This window comes from Toxorhynchites rutilus, chromosome 3, assembly GCF_029784135.1.
Source record: "Toxorhynchites rutilus septentrionalis strain SRP chromosome 3, ASM2978413v1, whole genome shotgun sequence".
Taxonomy (NCBI): Eukaryota; Metazoa; Arthropoda; class Insecta; order Diptera; family Culicidae; genus Toxorhynchites; species Toxorhynchites rutilus.
The window spans coordinates 156,536,356-156,555,468 of NC_073746.1; the positions used below are offsets into that span (position 1 = coordinate 156,536,356).

At 36.7% G+C, this 19,113-nt stretch overlaps 1 protein-coding gene across 1 annotated transcript in view; it reads right to left on the bottom strand.

Annotated features, from left to right (window-relative positions):
* Positions 1 to 13,984: 13,984 nt before the first annotated feature.
* The window catches only part of LOC129775379 (uncharacterized), a 45,548-nt gene continuing 40,419 nt past the window's right edge, over positions 13,985 to 19,113 (bottom strand). The window contains exon 13 of the mRNA XM_055780068.1: positions 13,985 to 14,648. The gene's annotated coding sequence lies outside the window, so the exon portion shown is untranslated. The remainder of the gene's footprint in view (positions 14,649 to 19,113) is intronic.

The following is a 19,113-nucleotide window of genomic DNA, read 5'->3' on the forward strand; positions in this document are numbered from 1 at the left end:
AAAGACGGACACCCCTGTATAATTTTATTTTAAGTTTTAATGATGTACAAACTTGCAATACATTGTATCAATAACGTTGACACTAGCTGGCTTTCTGTTAAAATCTTCTATATATATAAATGGATTTCTGTCTCTGTCTGTCTGTCAGATTCTTATGGACTCGGAAACTACTGAACCGATCGACATGAAAATTGGTATGTAGGGGTATTCGGGGTCGGGAATGGTTCTTATGATAGTTTCAGTTTCAGAGGGAGGGGGAGTTTGCATAACTCGAGAACTAATCAATCAAATTGAACCAGAATTTGCATATGGAGGTTTTAGGGAGCAATATATGTTTCTAGGGTGGTTCGACACACTTACCCCCTCTCTAAGGGCTGCCATACAACTCGAGAACTAATCAAGCAAATTGAACCAAATTTGGGGTGTGAGGGTTGAAATGTTTCTATGATGGTATTACACCCCTCCCTCCTCTGGAATGAAGAGGGGTCCCATAAAAATGATACACATATTTCATCCAAACATGACAATTATAAGTTTTCGGAAAACTCTGGAAGAAAATAGGAAAATTCGAAAAATTTAATTCGCATATGTTCTACAATTACATATTAACAAGCGTTGTTAGTCCATTTGAAGTTCGCGCTGACGAAACTCTATCTTCTATCTTCTATCTTCTATCTATATAAATAAAAATGGATTGCCGAATATGTTGATGAGAGCAAAACTCGAGAAAGGAATTTTCCGATTAAGGGCTGTCTTTATTCTACCATATTTTCTGTATCACACATTTTTTCCGTGTAACGAAGAAACATGTTGTTTGCAAGTGGTTGAAAAATCTTCAAAGAGAATTGTGTCTGAAAAACATCTGATATTATAATAACGAGTTTTGGTAGAAGTAGTAGGAATTTTATAGTAAAAGGTAATTTTATAGGGTAGATTAGAAGTTCAATCAATGATCAGTTCTGCGATTGGATCCATGAACGTGCGCTTGGTAAGAAAACGTGGATGTGATAACGAAAAATGAATTTTGGGCAGGACGAAGTTGTCGGGTCAGCTGGTTGTAAATAAAAACAAAAAAATAATCTGCAAAGAGCATCTCGATGTAAGTTTTCGTCTGCAGAAAATAAGCTTCTCATTGTTTTCGAGTGCTTTTTGGGGTATTTTTCGATACGTGAATGTTTTACCATCTCTTCTCTTCCAGTTTGTCGAAGCAGCGGTGATGTTTTCTCATTTTTACTCCAAAAATAAAATACTAATCAAGTCGGGTAAGACGGACACCCCACCGACGAAAAACCAACATTTTGTTTTGAAAACAATTTGGTTATCTCCTCCTTCTCTTATTAACAGATGCAAGTGCAATCACATATCATGGATGAATCAGCGAAGCGGTTTTTAAAACGTAATCGGAATTTGTCATTCCGAATGCCGGAAGCTATTTTAGACATGAAAAAATGAGAAAAGTTACAAGCCCTTTTAGGTGATTTTAGTCTAGTATTTTTTGTTAGATCCTCTTTAAGGTATATTTGAAGACCTCCAAATCTTATCGAGTACATAAACGTGAATTTTCAGTTAGTGTCCATCTTTCCCACACCAAGTGTCCGTCTTCTTCAACTTAATCTTATTTTTTCAAGGATGCCGGGCACATTCATTTTTCAAAATATCTGCCTCATAGACAAATTTTATTATAAAAAGAGACCTAGACTATCTATTTGTGGTGAGATAGTTACAGGGTATCTTCGATATAACGTACATTTCACTTTCAAAATTGTACGTTGTATCGAATTGTACGTTATATCGAAGCATAATAAAGAACTCATGGAAGTAGCTTATACAGGTCGGACTCGATTATTCGGAGTATTGATTTTTTTTTCACTCCGGATAATCGAGTCAAAAAAAATTATTTTTTATTGGTTTTTTTGCATGTATTTTTTGTTTTTTGAATATAAAAGAAGAATTTGATTTTTGATTCATCCCATTAAAGTCAGAAAACACCTTTCTCACATGAAAAAAATAAATTCATCCAGATTCTCTCAGGAGGTGATAGGCGATCATATTTGATGAGAAAAATCCTTCTACGCATATGTTCGAATTTCAATAATGACAGAGTTATAGAACTTTTTTTTCTATTTCGGACTCTGTTGCCTCAAACTGGCTCTACATTAAAAAGTACGCTACGGAAAACAACTCTATTGCCTTCATTTGAAAGATGAGAAAATTTAGTATAGGATATAGTAGCGGAACATCTAAATTAGTGTATTTTAATAACATTTTGAAAGTGAAAAACTTAAAAGTTAATAATTTATAACGTGTTATTATTACTTTTATTTTTGTTCTTTGACACCCAAATAGAATTAAAGGTATATTCCAAATTTCAGATCAATCAGTGATCAGGAACGGGGTCAAATTTCAATTAATGTGGGGCAATCCTACGAACACTCAAACATACATACAAACAGGGCAATCTGAATGAAACCATTAAAAAGTAACCGGTTAGTTGGGAACTGTGGCCATTTTGGATTTGTATTTTTCATGATCTACTGTGTTTCACTAGTCAAGCTCTTTCATTTGATACCCATATTGATGGGGTTGTGAAAAAATATATTGGCGCCATCTTGGATTTTCATTTTTCATAAATAACTGTATTCTACTAGTCAAGCCCTTTCATTTGATACCCATATTGATGGGGTTCTGAGAAAATATGTAATCCGCCATCTTGTGGTGGCGACCATTTTGGATTTGCAGTTTTCATAATTAACTGTATCCTACTAGTCAAGCCCTTTCATTTGATACCCATATTGGCTATTGAATATGGAATTATTATACAAATTATTCAAAATTTCCGAAAATCAAAAATAAAATACTCCGGATAATCGAGTCTAAAATTCCGGATAATCGAATCCCGGATAATCGAGTCCGACCTGTATTACTTTATCGTGTTGCTGTTTGGGTAAGGTTAATGATAAAATTAAATTAGAAGACGAAACCAGGCTTTCTTAGGATGTTTCCCTTCGTTGATTAATGCTTGATTCATTTAGAATCCTGAATCACAAGATGGGATTGGTTGAAGATACAAAACATGTTTTAATGTTTTAAACTTGTCACAATACAGATAATTCATTTTTCTTTCAGAAAAAATATTAAAAAAATTATTCCTTCACACTTTGAATACATGTACGTTATATCGAGTGACGTTATATCGAAGTTTCCCTATATTTATTTTTTGTGAAATTCACGAAAAAAATCAACTTTTACTTTGGGTGTCCGTCTTTACCACCCTTCCTCTATATAATAATTTTTCGAAAAGCCAATTCTGGCTCGACCCTATTCAATTATTGTGAATGAACTTTTTTAAGTTATTTTAATTTTTTTAAACCATAGCCATTGGTGTATTTTTTGTTATTGGCGTTACACAAACCCCAATCTTCTAGAATTATTTTTTCCGTTCTTCAGTTTTCCAGAAAATGACAAAAAAAAAAAAATTAAAAATCGCTAAACAAAAACATTGACTAAAACCTATATTTTTCATTCTGAAGGAGGTTCAATCCAAAGGTTTTTTCCTACATCACAATGTGTATTCTTTCATCAAATTAATACTTTAGAAAAGTTTACAACTCCACCTGCGAATCACGGATCTCTATAGTAGCGTGTCCGTAAAAGAATCTGAAACTATTGAGAACCAGAACAGATGGTCCAAAGCCCCTAAGGAGGATGGTTGTAATAGCTGTTATCCATGGTTATGGAAAGGAAAAAAATGGATATCACATCACTCACTACGGTGAATCCTGATTCTTAACTCTCTCACTAAAAACTATCCCTTCTTTGATAGTCGCTAGGAAACCACGCTATAGAGGCGACCCTGCTGGTCGTCGGGCGGTAGACTCACATTTCTTCCCTTCCCCTGGTGACTGTAGAGACGTGGCTGGCGTCGTTAATGATTATTAGAAGCTCGATTCACCGAAACTTGCATGGTGAGAATGATTTGCTACTCCCAAGCGCCATTCGATGTGTTTGTTGAGCAACTTAGCTGGTTCAGGTTGATCGCGGAGAGCAATTACTAAGTGGGAGGCGATCTGGCGTAGTGGTAACATCCATACCTCTCACGCAGAGATCACGAGTTCAATTCTCAGTCATTCTTCCGACATTCTTCCAAAAAATGGAAGTAAAAGTGACGAACCAACCGAAATGTGTTGAATGTCACTATAATAAAGAAAAAAAAATTACTAAGTGTACAGTGTTATTTAAGGTTTTGTACTTTCTCAGATAGTTGTTTTAAACCGTCTTTTTGCCTAATAAAGTTATACAAAATTGAATGAAATTGATAGTATGTGGTAGCTAAGAAACAAAGCTATCATTTGATACCAAACCCTATCCATACGGTTGCTTCCCAAAGCCATGAACAATTAGCAAAGTTGCTGTTCGATTTTTCGAACGCATAGCATAAAATGGGTTAAACTTTGTACATACGTGGCGGCTATCAAAAATTCCAATTCCAATTATCAGTAATTTAAAAAAAATCGGGAAATCGACAATCTTTTTTCAAAAAATCATAGCGTGATGATAGCAAAAGTCGAATGCCTGAAGCGAATAGTATTGTGTCGCCTATTTAATTTCGCGTGGAAGTGTCTGTTTTTGACAGGATATAAAATCTAAGGGTCAGCGTAAAACGAGATACTCGTTTTGGAGTACTATTCCTATTTGAAAATTTAATAAATCCTAGTTTTTTTTTGTATATTTCTAGATTCATGTGCGCCACACAATCATTCTAGAGACATGGTAAGTGAGTATATTTCATGTATGTACAATTTTACCCAAAAAAGGTGTGTTCAGTTTGTTATTTTCAATAAGGCATGGTACACAAAAAACGTAACGCTAAAAATGTGGTTTTTGGAACCCTTCTCCCCTATGTAACTATAAGAAACGCATGACAAACCTCCCTCTCTCTTAAGTTACGTAATAGTAACATAAAATATACACAAAGTCAAAGTCGTTTGAAAAATTTTCAAAATACTTTAGCTTTTTGAAGGGGGTATTTACTATGAACACCATAAAAAGTGTGTGATTTTCGCGATTTTTGAACGAGAGAATAAATTACTATGATTAATTTGATATTACAGTTTTATTAGGTATATATAACAGTGGAACCCCGATTATCCGCCATCGGATGATCCGCCGCGCGGATTATTCGCGACAGCGAGTTCCATAGTAAATCTATAGGCCTTCTCGAAATTTGTCAGGGAGTGATAGGCACATGCACTTTTGTTATAGTCATGGCCTTCACATTATCTGACTACTGGTGTACACGACCTTGTAGGTGGATAGTTTAATGATTTCAGTATCGATAAAACCTAGTTTGCAGACCCTGACTATTTTTTGTAGAAGGCCAATAAATATAGGATTTAAGAAAAAAATTGGTTCATTGAATAACATTAGGCCATATGAATTAAATTCAAATTCAGCTTTATTTTACTTCATTCGAGCAGTCGAGCAGTGAGATTAAGTTTTTACTATGTTTGGTATGAATAAAAGTAAGAACTAAGTTTTTACTTTTCGAAAATGGATGTATAGCTGATTTCGTATGAATAAAACAGCATTCATCAAGTATTAACTTCGTAATAATCAAGTATGCTCATTAGCATACTTTGGATCTGAAAACACTTTAATTCGTTTTGATGTCATATCCGATTTATGTTTAATGCTGCTATTTTGCGCTTGAAGTTGAACAAGTTAACAATCCTCATTGATGGCATTGACCTTCGTTTACTACTTTAGGGGAGCGTAAAAAAATTGATTGATTTTCGGGCAGAATGAACACGTTTTTAAAATTTAAATTATGAATGAAAAATAACCTTTCCGTACCAAATTAGCATTCTGTTTAATTGAAGAACACTTTTGTTCGCAGGTGGTGAAAAAATCTTGTACGAGAATTGTTTTCGAAGACAACTTCATATTATAATGAAAAGTTTCCGCAATAATGTTGGAAATGTATAACCAAAGCGTTAAATAAAAGTCGGAAAAAAATTGGTTTTAAGTGATTAAATGACATGATGTGATAATTTTCATTCACATTTTAACATTTGAAAAGTGGCTTCGTGTCTTCTAATCTGATAGGTATTACACTAACGAGATAGGGACCCAAACTATGGTCCCTTATTGAAAGTCGCCACCAGACGTCGACACTTTTCCTTTGTCATCGCGAATACACGCTTTGTCCAAAAAAAACGTTTTGAAACGAAACCTAAACAATCAGTTGACAGATGTTTGACAAAGTAAAAACTATGTTCGAATGCGTTAAAATGAAATTAGTGAAGTAAACTTTTATTCATACGGATTCAAGTAAATACAGTAGAACCCCCATTATCCGCGAGCGTAATTCTATGAACCTACCCTAAATTTGCTAATGAGTGGTAGGTTTTTGTTCTTCTGTTTTGGTCATGACTTTCATATTATTTGACTACTGGTGTACACGACCTTACCGATGGATAGATCAATGATTCCTGTATTGATAAAACATTGTTTTCATACTGAAATATCTGTTTTTTTTTGTGTTTGCACCTCATTTTTAGTCATTTGTTGTGTTATCCGCGACTTTCGTGATCCGCGGTGAGCTAGCCCTACTATTCCGCGGATAATTGGGGTTCCACTGTACTAGGAAAGTATACTTTACTTTGAAACGGGCAGAATACTTTTTTTGTTCATACGACCTATTATGTAGTTTTTTTTCATCGCCATCCGATTTTTTCCATTCGATCTGTTTCGAACATTAAATGGGCAAAACGTTCGAAATAGGGAATGCGAAAACGGAACTGGAACAAAATAACTATTTTAAACGAAAAGAAAATCCGTCGGAATACAGAATAGGGCTGATTATCTGTATGAGTTTAATCATTACTTAGGTGTGATGCACAAATAACGTTACGCATAAAATCGGATTTTCTACAAATCTCTGAGGTCTAGAAAAGTCCGCCCTCGTACGAAGCGTACCAAATCCCTGATTCGACCGGTAGTCCTCTACGGGCACGAAGCGTGGAGGAAGCTCTAAGAGGCCTCACAAACACTTGCTGTTTTCAAACACCGAGTGCTAAGTTCAATGACCCTTATTTCAGAACCCGATCGGATTTTTCCGTGAGCCGATCGAGATATACTTTTGCATGATGCAATCCGAACGAGATTTAAACAAAATCGACATATGCAAAAGTGGCAACATTGCCTTCAAGCGAAATAAAATTGTGTCTGATAATGATTTCATATTATTCATAAAGTTTTAGCGGATATGCTAGGAATATCATAGAAAAATAGCTAAGCAAGAGTGAGAGCTTCATGCATCATTAAATAACATCAAGCAATGAGCCTAAAAATAACAGAAAATGTCATGACTCTCAAATACTGGTATAGCATTTGTTTAATATATATGGTATTGCAATATAAGATTTATATGAGCGAGTGAAACAAGCGCGTTAAAGCTTTTCGCGTATGTTCGCGACCGACAGCGCGAAAAAGGAGCAAGTATTCCTAATTCTAAATTTCAATGTCCATTCCTATCCTTATTCCTATCCAATCCATTCCCAATCCATCATGAATGCAATGTGTGGTGTATAAAACGAATACCAACAGCATATCCCGAACGCATACGAACAAATAACTGCATAGGAACCGATCCCTACCAATGCAATATTTTTCATTCCAATTCCAACCTTTATCTGTGCAAGATCGCGTAAATAAACCAACCAAATTGTTGAGAAGTATTCCACGTGTTTTGAATTCCTGTGTTTTTTCCAAGTGATTTAATTTTCCTGTGCCACATCCAAACTGTATGGTCTTCCATAAGACCAAAGTGCGACATTATCTCGAATCCTGAGCTATCGTCATACAGGCCTCCTTCAACCGAAAGAACCGCCATGGTGTAATCCACCAGCGTACTTTGCCAAATACACGGCCCAGACCGAGATATATATGCATTTACGTTAAGCTCTTTTTTTTTAGTCTTAGAACACACTTTCCAACTTAATTTTATAATGAGGTGTAACATTATCACGCATTCACCGAACCGCACCAGCAGCTATGTGGATAGCGTGATCGTGTAAAATAGCGTTGCATTCTAGCCGACCTTGGTTCGATCCCCGTTGACATCGTTTGGGCTCTTTTTTGGTGCAATTCCAAAGAGATGAAAAAAGGAAAACAGAAAGAGATGTCTGCTCCCATCCATACAAACATTTTGAAGCATTTGAGACAGATGATTTTATTTGCTCATTTGACGCTTCAGGACACGAAAAGGCATTTTTTTCTGCCGAAGATGAAATGTTTCCTGGTAACGCTGGTTTGGGTGCAGCATCACGAACACAGATGCATTATTTTTACGTTTGTTCTGCATCAAGGCAAAGTACTTTTGCGCTATCGATTGGGTTTGAATTATGGAAGGATTGAAGTATGCAGAAGACGATCTCGTTCGGTTTGCAGAAGGCAAAAGCCGATCTCGATCGGATTACGAAATTTCAAATCCAATCGGGTTACGGAATATGAGTTAATATATGGCGGTAAGGTAAACGTACAGGTAAACGAAGTATGGAAATGGAGGATAAACCATGAATTGGCGCAACGCTACAGGGAATCAAGAATTCGAGAAGTCACCAAGGCTGGACTAATGCAATGGGTGGGGCGTGTTGCACGATTGCCGGACATTGTGGCAAAAATGGTGCTTGTATCGAATGATTGTGGTTGAATATTTCTTAAAATTGGGGAACGAATAGTTGTCCGATGGAGCTAAGAGCCAAGAAGAATAGGAAGATGTGAAACGAGTTAACTTTGCGACCCCAACGGCTGAAATGCATTGTCGTCATGGAAAAAAAATCGGCTTCCTCGATTCAAACGAATGCCAAACACAAAAAAATAAACCGATTTGGCTAAATCATGTTGTGTGTTCTTTCAAGAGATGCTACAGTAATTTACATTTAATGCGACATTTAGCTAATCGGACAGACCTGTAATGCGACACGTTTAATTGGACATTTTTACCTCTAATTGGACATTATTGTAACATCGAGTTAGGGGCCCAAGTTATGGCCCCACATTAAAAGTCGCCACCAGACGTCGACACTGTAGCACTCTTATCGACAATGATCAATTACAGGTTAAAATCGCCTCCAATGCGACACTGAGTGGTGCCTCGGCGAGATGGAAAATGAAAGGTGGGAAGATTTTCTAAATCTGTGACGTCACAGATTTTGTTTATGTATGTTACTTTTCTTATAATAGCCCACTACATAGGAAAAGTGTTGTTATTAAAAGTAAAAATAAGCAAATGAAATGAACGATCTATTTTTTCCCCCTAAATCAATGCTAGCGTTCAAAATCATAAGGTTCCGACATTCTAACAGAAACTGAAATTTCAATATTTTTGGAGTGTTCTAAACATAATTTCAATTCAATTTTACTTCTCTTTACGTCGAACAAAAACGTTAACGAACAAAGTCAGAGTCACACAATCTTTTGTTTCTTTGACGGATAAACATTTGACAGAGCATGGGAAAAAGGTTGCAAGTTATTTCATGTAAAATGAACTTGAAAAATAAATTTAATTGACTGCGTATAACTTAGATGGAGACAAAAAGTTTTCCGCTTGCGTCTTAGTTTTAGACGACTGAAGTTTTCAGCACCCTAACTGTGAAAAAGTAATTACAATTGCTGACAAAAGTCAAACTTCCATGAAGTTGCTCTAGAATCCAAACATAGTAGACATTATAATACTATTTATGAAATCAAAGAAAAAATTAAACATTTTAGTTCGTGATATGTTCTGATTTTTTCCATAATGCGAAAAATATGAATTGAAAATTTGTAAGTAGCTTTTGTATATCTTCTTTCAACGTTATTCGATGACACATTCAATTTTGTACCATTTGAGTAACTGACTGGTATGCCTGGTATATGAACTTCCTATCTTCCTGGCTACTAACACAATCAAAATTTAACACAACCAAAACCCGTGAATCTTCCCACCTTCTATTCTTCATCTCGGTGCCTCGGCATGTCGCAATTAATGTAAATTATTGTACTAATTAAACCAAGGTGTGTATATATATATACTAAAGGTGTGACCGTGTCGTGCGCGAGGGGTCACGGTATAAATATACAGAGGACTGTGGAAAGGGATTTGACTGCAAAACGCGGGAAAAATATTTACATCACCAACCGACACAGAGAGTCGATTTGTTCTCTTGAGCTGGAACATAAAATAAAATAGAGTATATTACAAGCCTTTAACCTTAAAAGACTGGTACACCCATGGCCGAGTGGTTAGCGTCTCACATTATCATGCCGGGTGATCGGGTTCGATTCCCGTTCTGGCCGGGGGATTTTTCGTCAGAGGAATTTCCATCGACTTGCACTGTGGTCACGCGTATTCTAGAGCTTTCCCCTCGGAAAACATTCAAGGCGTGTTATTTGGCTTAATAAATTTCAACTAAGTATTAATAAATGACGCTAGTTAATGCATACGTTGAGACGGCAAAAGTTCCACAGGGAACGTTAACGCCATTCAAGAAGAAGAACCTTAAAAGACTTACCTTCCAACTTCTCAATGCTCTTATCGCCACCAAAATAATTCAACACACAAAAAGTAAAACAAAAAATATTGCAAAATATTGCTGATTGTTTACACACACTGCGGCTGATGGCCAAGGAGGCTGAAAAGCCTTTCTCATTAGTCGCGGTATCGTATTGTATTTATCGTGAACTAAACCAAGATGTGTGGAATAAAGGTGTGCCCGTGTCGTCAATAAGTGCGCGAGGGGAAATGGTATAAATATACAGAGGACTGTGGAAAGGGATTTGACTGCAAAAAGAGATGTCTAAATTTTTCGTTTATTTGATTGTCGATTAATCGTGGAGTCATTTTTAAATATTCGATTCATTCGAATAATTGTCTTTCAGTATTCGATTAATCGAGCGAATATTTATTTCTTGTAATCAAAAAGAACAGACATTCATGATAAAAAAATATGTCATAATTTTAAAAGTTACATTAAACATAATTTTGTAATAAACATGGTGCAGAATAATGGTTTTTGAATGAAATGGTATTTCAGTATATTGATAAATTTGCCATTTCATGATTTTTTGAGGACAATTGAATGAAGAGCACACCATGAGAATGATGCACAATATTTTTATTACACCAACATAATTTTTTTTCTGTTCAAAATTACCTATTCTTCGAATGTTGTTGAAATAACTGATTCGTTTGAATATTTCTACTTGGTCCCTATAGCTACTAGTTCAAAAGAAGTATATTTATAGAATCATTGACCACTAGTATAGTATATTTTCCATGGTACTCTGAATTGGAATACTATTTTAGAACGGGAGCTGAGGCTACCTTCTTCAAGTCTTCATTTTACTCCTGCAGGCTCTGAATTCCACCACCAGCCAATCATTTTTATGCTTCAATCGTAAATGGTTCAACATATTTGTTCGGAAAATCGGTTTAGTAAAACGTAGTTTTTGTAGCAGCACGTTTAATCCAGTTCAAACTGAAAATTCATCGTAGGTAATTACATTTTATCAAAGAAATATATAATTATTTGACTTACAGAACTAGTTTTTTATCTATCTTGCACTGCAAACCGCGTGTGCAATCCCCGATGTAAATGTTGGAGTCCGCTTTTATAAATTTATGTTTTCAAAACACTAATTTAAGTACTAAATATTTTTTTAAATAGAAAATTCACGGTTCAAGTTTCAGAGTAATCAATTATCAGACTAAGCGTTCTTCGAATATACTTTTTATGTCGCTTTGTCTTCACGTAGCTGTCAGTTTTTATATTGTTGGGGTTTTTTGACATTTTCGGGTGTCAATTTTAAATTTGTGCCCAGCGGTTTCAACATATTGACGAAACACCAAGACGGTTAACACTTTTTTACTCGCGCATAGGTCTGAGAGACCGAGAAATCAATAATTCATTCATTTCTCAGAAAATATCAACACTACGACATTGCGATTTTCTCTAGTTTCATCATTCGTTGTTCGTCATCGTTTAGCGTATCGTATGAGTTGGTACGAAGGGGACGTGTATCACTTTTTCATCACTTTCGGTCTGAGACACCAACACGAGTCATTTCCTTTGGCACGAAGGTGTTGGCTTCGTACCACTCCAACACGTCCTTTGAATAGTGGCACGAAGCGAGATCCGGCCAGAAGATGGTCGGGCCCTCGTGCTGCTTCAATAGTGGTAGTAAGCGCTCCTGTAGGCACTCCTTAAGGTAAACCTGCCCGTTTACCGTGCCGGTCATCACGAAGGGGGCGCTCCGCTTTCCGCAAGAGCAGATCGCTTGCCACACCATGTACTTTTTGGCAAACTTGGATAGTTTCTGCTTGCGAATCTCCTCCGGAACGCTGAATTTGTCCTCTGCGGAGAAGAACAACAGGCCCAGCAGCTGACGAAAGTCCGCTTTGACGTAGGTTTCGTCGTCCATTACCAGGCAATGCGGCTTCGTCAGCATTTCGGTGTACAGCTTCCGGGCTCGCGTCTTCCCTACCATGTTTTGCCTTTCGTCGCGGTTAGGAGCCTTCTGAACCTTGTATGTACGCAGGCCCTACCGCTGCTTGGTCCGCTGGACGAATGAACTTGACAAATTCAGCTTATTGGCGACATCCCGGACCGAACTTCTCGGATCACGTCTAAACTGCTTAACTACGCGCTTGTGATCTTTTTCACTGACGGAGCATTCATTTTTGCCGTTCTTCACCTTCCGGTCGATGGTTGGGTTCTCGAAGTATCGTTTTAGTACTCTGCTGACCGTGGATTGGACGATTCCCAGCATCTTACCGATGTCCCGATGTGACAACTCCGGATTCTCGAAATGAGTGCGCAGGATTAATTCACGACGCTCTTTTTCGTTCGACGACATTTTTCCAAATTTATGAAAAATTGACAGTGAAGCATGGCCAACGTGATCTATACACTCTTATCTGATTATAAGCGAAAGCTGAAGATATAATTCCTAAAAATTAAATTTCTACAGCGTTTTTTTCCGTGATACAATTTGATGTGACACACCCTTTATCATTTTCGGACTATTATTATTTGATTTTAGTCCTTTTTGTCACCGGATTGAACAAATTCATACATTATTTGTCGTTAGATTCATACGTGCAAAAGTAATGTACAAATGTTTGACATTCGTATAGTTGTTCACTAAATACAATAGCCACACATATACACACTTGTGAAAGAATTACACTTGCGAAAGAATTGTAAACTGTATAGTATAAATTAATCGGTAGCTTATGGTTATTTTTACAGTTACAGCTTCGGAACAATATCGACAATAAAACAAGCCGCAGGAAGTTCCTAGAAATCCTCTAGTAACTATCTAGAAGGTACATTATTCTCATCAAAAAAGACCCTAAAAACACGCTACAAGAAATTTTGCACTGAATTTTTAGAAAAAATGGTTCCCTTTTTCATTAATCGCGATTACTTTGATAATTATTCGATGTATTCATATTTTGATTTTTCATTATTCGATACAAAACTCCTCGAATAAAATTGCAGATATTCGATTATTTGCATCTATCGAACGATTAACCGACGTCTCTAACTGCAAAACGCGGGAAAAACATCTCCATCACCAGCCGATACCGAGAGTCGATTTATTCTCTTGAGCTGAAACATATAATAAGATAGAGTATATTGCAAACCTAACTTTAATCGTAAAAGACTTACCTTTCAACTTTTGAATGCTCTTATTGCCACCAAAACAATTCCACACACAAGAAGCAAAAAAACATATTGCAAAATATTGCAGATTGTTTACATACAAAATCCAAGATGGCTGAAAGGCCTTTTTCATAAGTCGCGGTACCGTATTGTATTTATCGTGAACTAAACATAACCTACGCGTCAGTCTCTGACTTTTCACGGACTTTTCAAGCGACCCTCGTACTTGTTAGTCAACGGGTGTGATATTCTTTATGAAATTTTAGACACTCTCTGGGTTTCAACCTTTTATTCATCATCTCAGTTATGTTACAAATCAGTTCAGGCTATTATTTTTCATGTTCACTGGGCTCATTGTTTTCTTGTCTCTGTATACTTCACTGCCCTTCAGATTATCGTAACAGTTATCGGGTTCAATGGAAATAAATAGTATATATTTTGGAAACAAACAAAAATAAGCATTATATCATTTTCATCCGCTTACAAATAGATTATCGCTTCATTAAATTAAAATAACGTGATAACTTCTGCTTTTGTATTGTGTAGAAGCGAACTACAGAAGCTGGACAAAATATTTTCAAGATTTCAGAAAAACGGCCTGGAGGATTAAAACATAATTTTTTCAAGGGAAAAATTGAGATCTCACACTCACACAAACATTATTTTTGATTGATTAAAAGCATTCCGATGCAATACCAAACTTTAGTTTCAAATATTTTTTTTGTGCTTTTCTCGTTTTGTTTCAACAGAAAGATTATTTATGATTACAACTTTAATGCTAGTTCTATACAACTAGTAAAATGCTATAATTTTTATAATGTAGGTGTTCATTGTGAGGGGTTCCGAAGCAATGTCGAACTTTCTCTTGTCCGGGTGCGTTTGTTCTCCGCTTGTCCGACGTTTGATAATCCGATTAGAAGTCGGTTTCACCAGGACCTGAAATGTCGGAAAAATCGGTTAGAAATTGAAATATATATAATGTTGATTTTTATTGTAGGGTTAATCACCAAACTGTTTTTATCAAACATTAAATCACTTAAACTAAAAAAAAATAAACAAGACACACGAAATTTCGATTTTTTGGTCTGTGAAGTGTTCTGAAAGCGCGTAGCTTATTTTATTAGCGTTCGCAAGCCGTTTGTGTCTTAGCGAGTAAACATGTTTTATGCTTAAAGTGTATTAAAATATTGTAAACATTTTTATCTGTTTCCACTTCATATTAGGAGGGTACTTTTCAATGGTATATTCAATTGTATTGTCTTTTTTCAGCAGAACTGTGATATCCATTAGGATTGTCATTACATTCTTCTTTCACAAATGATGCGAAAAGTTTAATGAAACCAGAAAAAAAATCTTCTGCCGTGAATCGAAGAACGAGCTCGAATTTTGGAAGTGAAACAATTTACGGAGATTTGATAATTTTATTCAAAATTTCCGATTGTATTTCCATCTACTAGCAAGACTAGATATAAAAATAGTTAATGAGTAGTTCTTTTATTCTCACTAACTTCATTCTGGTGGGGTAAAAATAGGATTCCAGATGAGAAGTTTGATGGGGACGGCAATACTGTGGTTAAGTTTTCAAATTATTGTTCTGTACTCGTATTGGTAGAATATGGCTCGTACTACCTGCGCGACAATATTTCTGGATTTCACGTACACTAACGATACATGTATTCAACATGCATGTCTAACAATGAAGATATCGAGTTTAGTACTAAACAAGCAGCAATTGCGGGTAGTCTTGCTATGTTTACCTTGATTTTTCTAGTGGTTGTATCCAAAACACGACCGTATTTTTGAGCTAGGACATATTTTTTTTGGAATCAGTAATCTTTGTTATATAATTATTATAGCATGACACGCATTTCGGGAAATAAATGTTAGTGGAAAGTTTTCTTTCTTTGTTATATCTGGAGGGAGCCTGAGACAAGAGCTGCAATAGGCTGCCAATATCAAGCACCGGATTTTTTTAAAAATGGACGGGAGCAGAATAATAACTGAACTCGTCGATTTGCCGCAGCGAAGATGCACCACTTTGAACCTAGCGAAGCGTTCGGGTACTAACACACACGACGAATAGATATGGTAGATGTCTTGTAGCTCATGGGTATGGATAAAAATCGGTACCTGGTTCATATATCTGTATCAGGGAGAGCTGAAAAAGTTGGGTTGAGCATCAATTTTAGTTGTTTATTATTGAGAAAAAAATATGTTTTGCGTGCTAAACAACTCCTCGATCTCAAACGAAATGATTGATATGAGCATGAAAATTCTTTCGCAACTAATTAAATTATTAACGTTTAAAATATTTAATCCACACCGTGTCCAATACTTTCTCATACAAATTCAAAATTTTATTATTTTGCATAGCATATTCTGATTTTATTGGTTATTGTATTGAATGAAAAGTAATGTTATGTTGATCTTTGACCAACATGACCAACTTCGAATAGAGCTGAAAGTTGTCTCTGCCACTGCATATTTTTGAGAAATTATGACGATCATTGCAACATTATCATCAAATGACGTGCAATAAGCATCTATTGCACAATAATATTTAGTGCCTTCGAATTTGAAACACTCTTTCACAATGTCGGCAAAACTTTTTTCTGCCGTGAGCACGCTTTCTCTGCGAATGTCTCTCACATTCGAAACCACTGTTCTCAACATCCGATATAGTATTTACATAAATAAATGCAATAAACAACCGAAGCGAGAATCGAAGCTTTGCTCGATGAAGAGATACGCGACAATCAACACTTCGTTACGGATAATTTTATGGCCTACTTCATTGGTCGAAGTGTATTGACGAAGTTCGTCAGTCGTCATTTAGGCAAGATATTCGTCAATAAGAAGCGACTAACGTTGCACGTCAGTTGTTAGTGATATTGATAAAATAGTACAACACTGGCTCTGAACGTTTCTCAAGCCCGCCTTCATCGACGTTTCGTCACATATTCGGAGGATCACGGCCTTAAACAGGGCCAAAGTAGACATCTTTTGCTAGTTTACACTCGATAGGGTTTAGCTCTGGTGAACTAGGAGGCCATTAATTTTTGGCCAAAAAGATGATCAAATTCTCCCGACACCCGGTCATGATTCTTCACTCGCTCAGTCCTTGTTGAACGTGTCTGTCGGATCTTTTCCGGTTATCCATCGAGGAAGTCTCACGGTAGCTCCCAATGGAGCAAAACTACGCATCATGTTTTTCAAACTCATGAAAATAGCATCTGGGCACACTCCCTCCATACACTTTTGTATCACCACAGTACGAAACTGTATCAGAGTTGATAAACAATGGACACTGAATTAAAATGATCTATGTCAATGGATTGCGTAAACATAGTGGAAGATTATACCAATACTGCTGTGTGTCGATATAGTATTTGTAACAAACTAACAAAGATCCATTTACTATTATCTCGAACAGTTTAGAACATGCGCACAAGGACGTGATGCCGCGGTAATTACCAACATCGCATTTGTCGCCTTTTTTTGTGCACAGGAAACGAAAATTTCCAACGGGTGCGAAATTCGCTTTGCTGAACCGAGAAATTGATTATCGTCGTTAACGGAAAGCAAAGAACATCTGCACAAAGCTTCAAGACTGTTGAGGGCATTCCTTCTGGTCCAGCGGCATACGAGAGCGTTAATTTACGCATAGCGGTCTTCATCATCTCTTCTGTAATATGAGGAATGTCGAAGTTGAATTCATCACGAGGCAACCCACTTGTAGCTTCTGCAAGAGGTTGAGGAATTGTTGAAAACTCGTTTAAACCGACGGGCAAACAAATTGCATTTCTCAGGATCATTATAAGCCGTGCTCTTTCCAAGAAACATAGAACAAGGCAGTCAGCATCTTTTCGCTTGGTATTCTCAAATGACCAGAACCCACAAGGGTTGGTGCGTAGATTCGCTTCCGTTTGTTTTACGTACCGATTATAGAGAAAACGTTTATATTGACGGTAATAACGACTGGCCAAATTGAACTGTCGTTTGAAGTAAGATGAACGGCAGTTACTGTAACTGTAAGTGTAACTAACAGAGCGGTTGATCGTTTTCGCTTCAGCTCGCGTAAGCGGCGGATTATGCGGTAGTCGTCGAACAGGAACAACACGAAAGATTGCATCCATTACTGTTGTACAGAAGAACTCCACTGCGACATTGACACTATCGGTAGATTCAATGAAACTCCAGTCAATATTGGCGAGTTTATCACCCAATAAAGTGTAGTTGGCCCGGCGAAAATTCAGAGACGATTGTTCATATGGTGCAACATAAACGATCGGAGTGTGCTAGCTGATTGACGTGACGAGAGCAGGGTGATTGAAGTGACGAGAGCAGGGGAAGTTCAGATCCTCAGAGAGGACCTTGGACTTGAACGGTACAACGGTTAGTAAACGCTTCTAAAGTGAGCTAGGATTGAAAGAAGCAAAAATCTTTTGGTTCGGGACTGTGACATTGCATTATCAGATTAGAGACTATTTTTCCTTCAGGACAGTCATAATCAGAGAAAGACCGTGCATATACCAAGAGCTTCGCAACTCGTTGTAGAACGCTCGCAAAAAGTATCAAAACGCATGGTTGTGGGAGCCATATCGTATGTGTGAGTGTCCTTACAACACACATACCTATACGCACAAAAACGAAAGAAACGAATCGTTCATTTCACGAGTAGAGTACCTCTACTCCCAGTACTATTTACATTGAAGCGCTCTTGCAATTTTATCTAGACTTTGATCGATCGGGAATAAACGGTTGAACGTATTAATATTGGGTTGGAGAAAAAGAAATGTCGTATATTGTCAATATATGGCAACACTTAAACATATCATCTGTTGTACTTATCGCATCGGGTCATACTATACGGCTATTTAAAGACGATCTGTGCTACAAGTGTCGTTTTGACAGTGTTGTGATTGTCCTTATCAGTCTCAAGTTATAGCGCGTCAAAGATGGAGTCCGCCATAAATTCGCCATATTTTACGTTTTTACTATACGCCATATTTTACGTTTTTGCTATAATGAAGTTGCCTTCTAAATGGCAACAAGTTTGCGAACAAAACAGCGCATATTTGACTTAAATTGGATAATTTTAAGTATGTTAAATAAAGCGTCAAATTTCGATCAGAAATACGATATTTCTTTTTCCCCAGCCCTATATGATATTTCCTTAATGAACTCAACTTGAACTCGGAGATTTCGTAAGGAGTATTGGCTTCTCCTGGCAATATCTATATGATAATTCACAGTCAGTTGTCGATCGATAAAAACATCAACCATAGCCAGAACATGTCAGCAAACATGCCTATCCCTTAACCTTTAAACCAAGATGGGGTAAACCTTGGGCATCGTATCTGTATATTAAGTCTTAAGATATGAATGTACATATAAACCC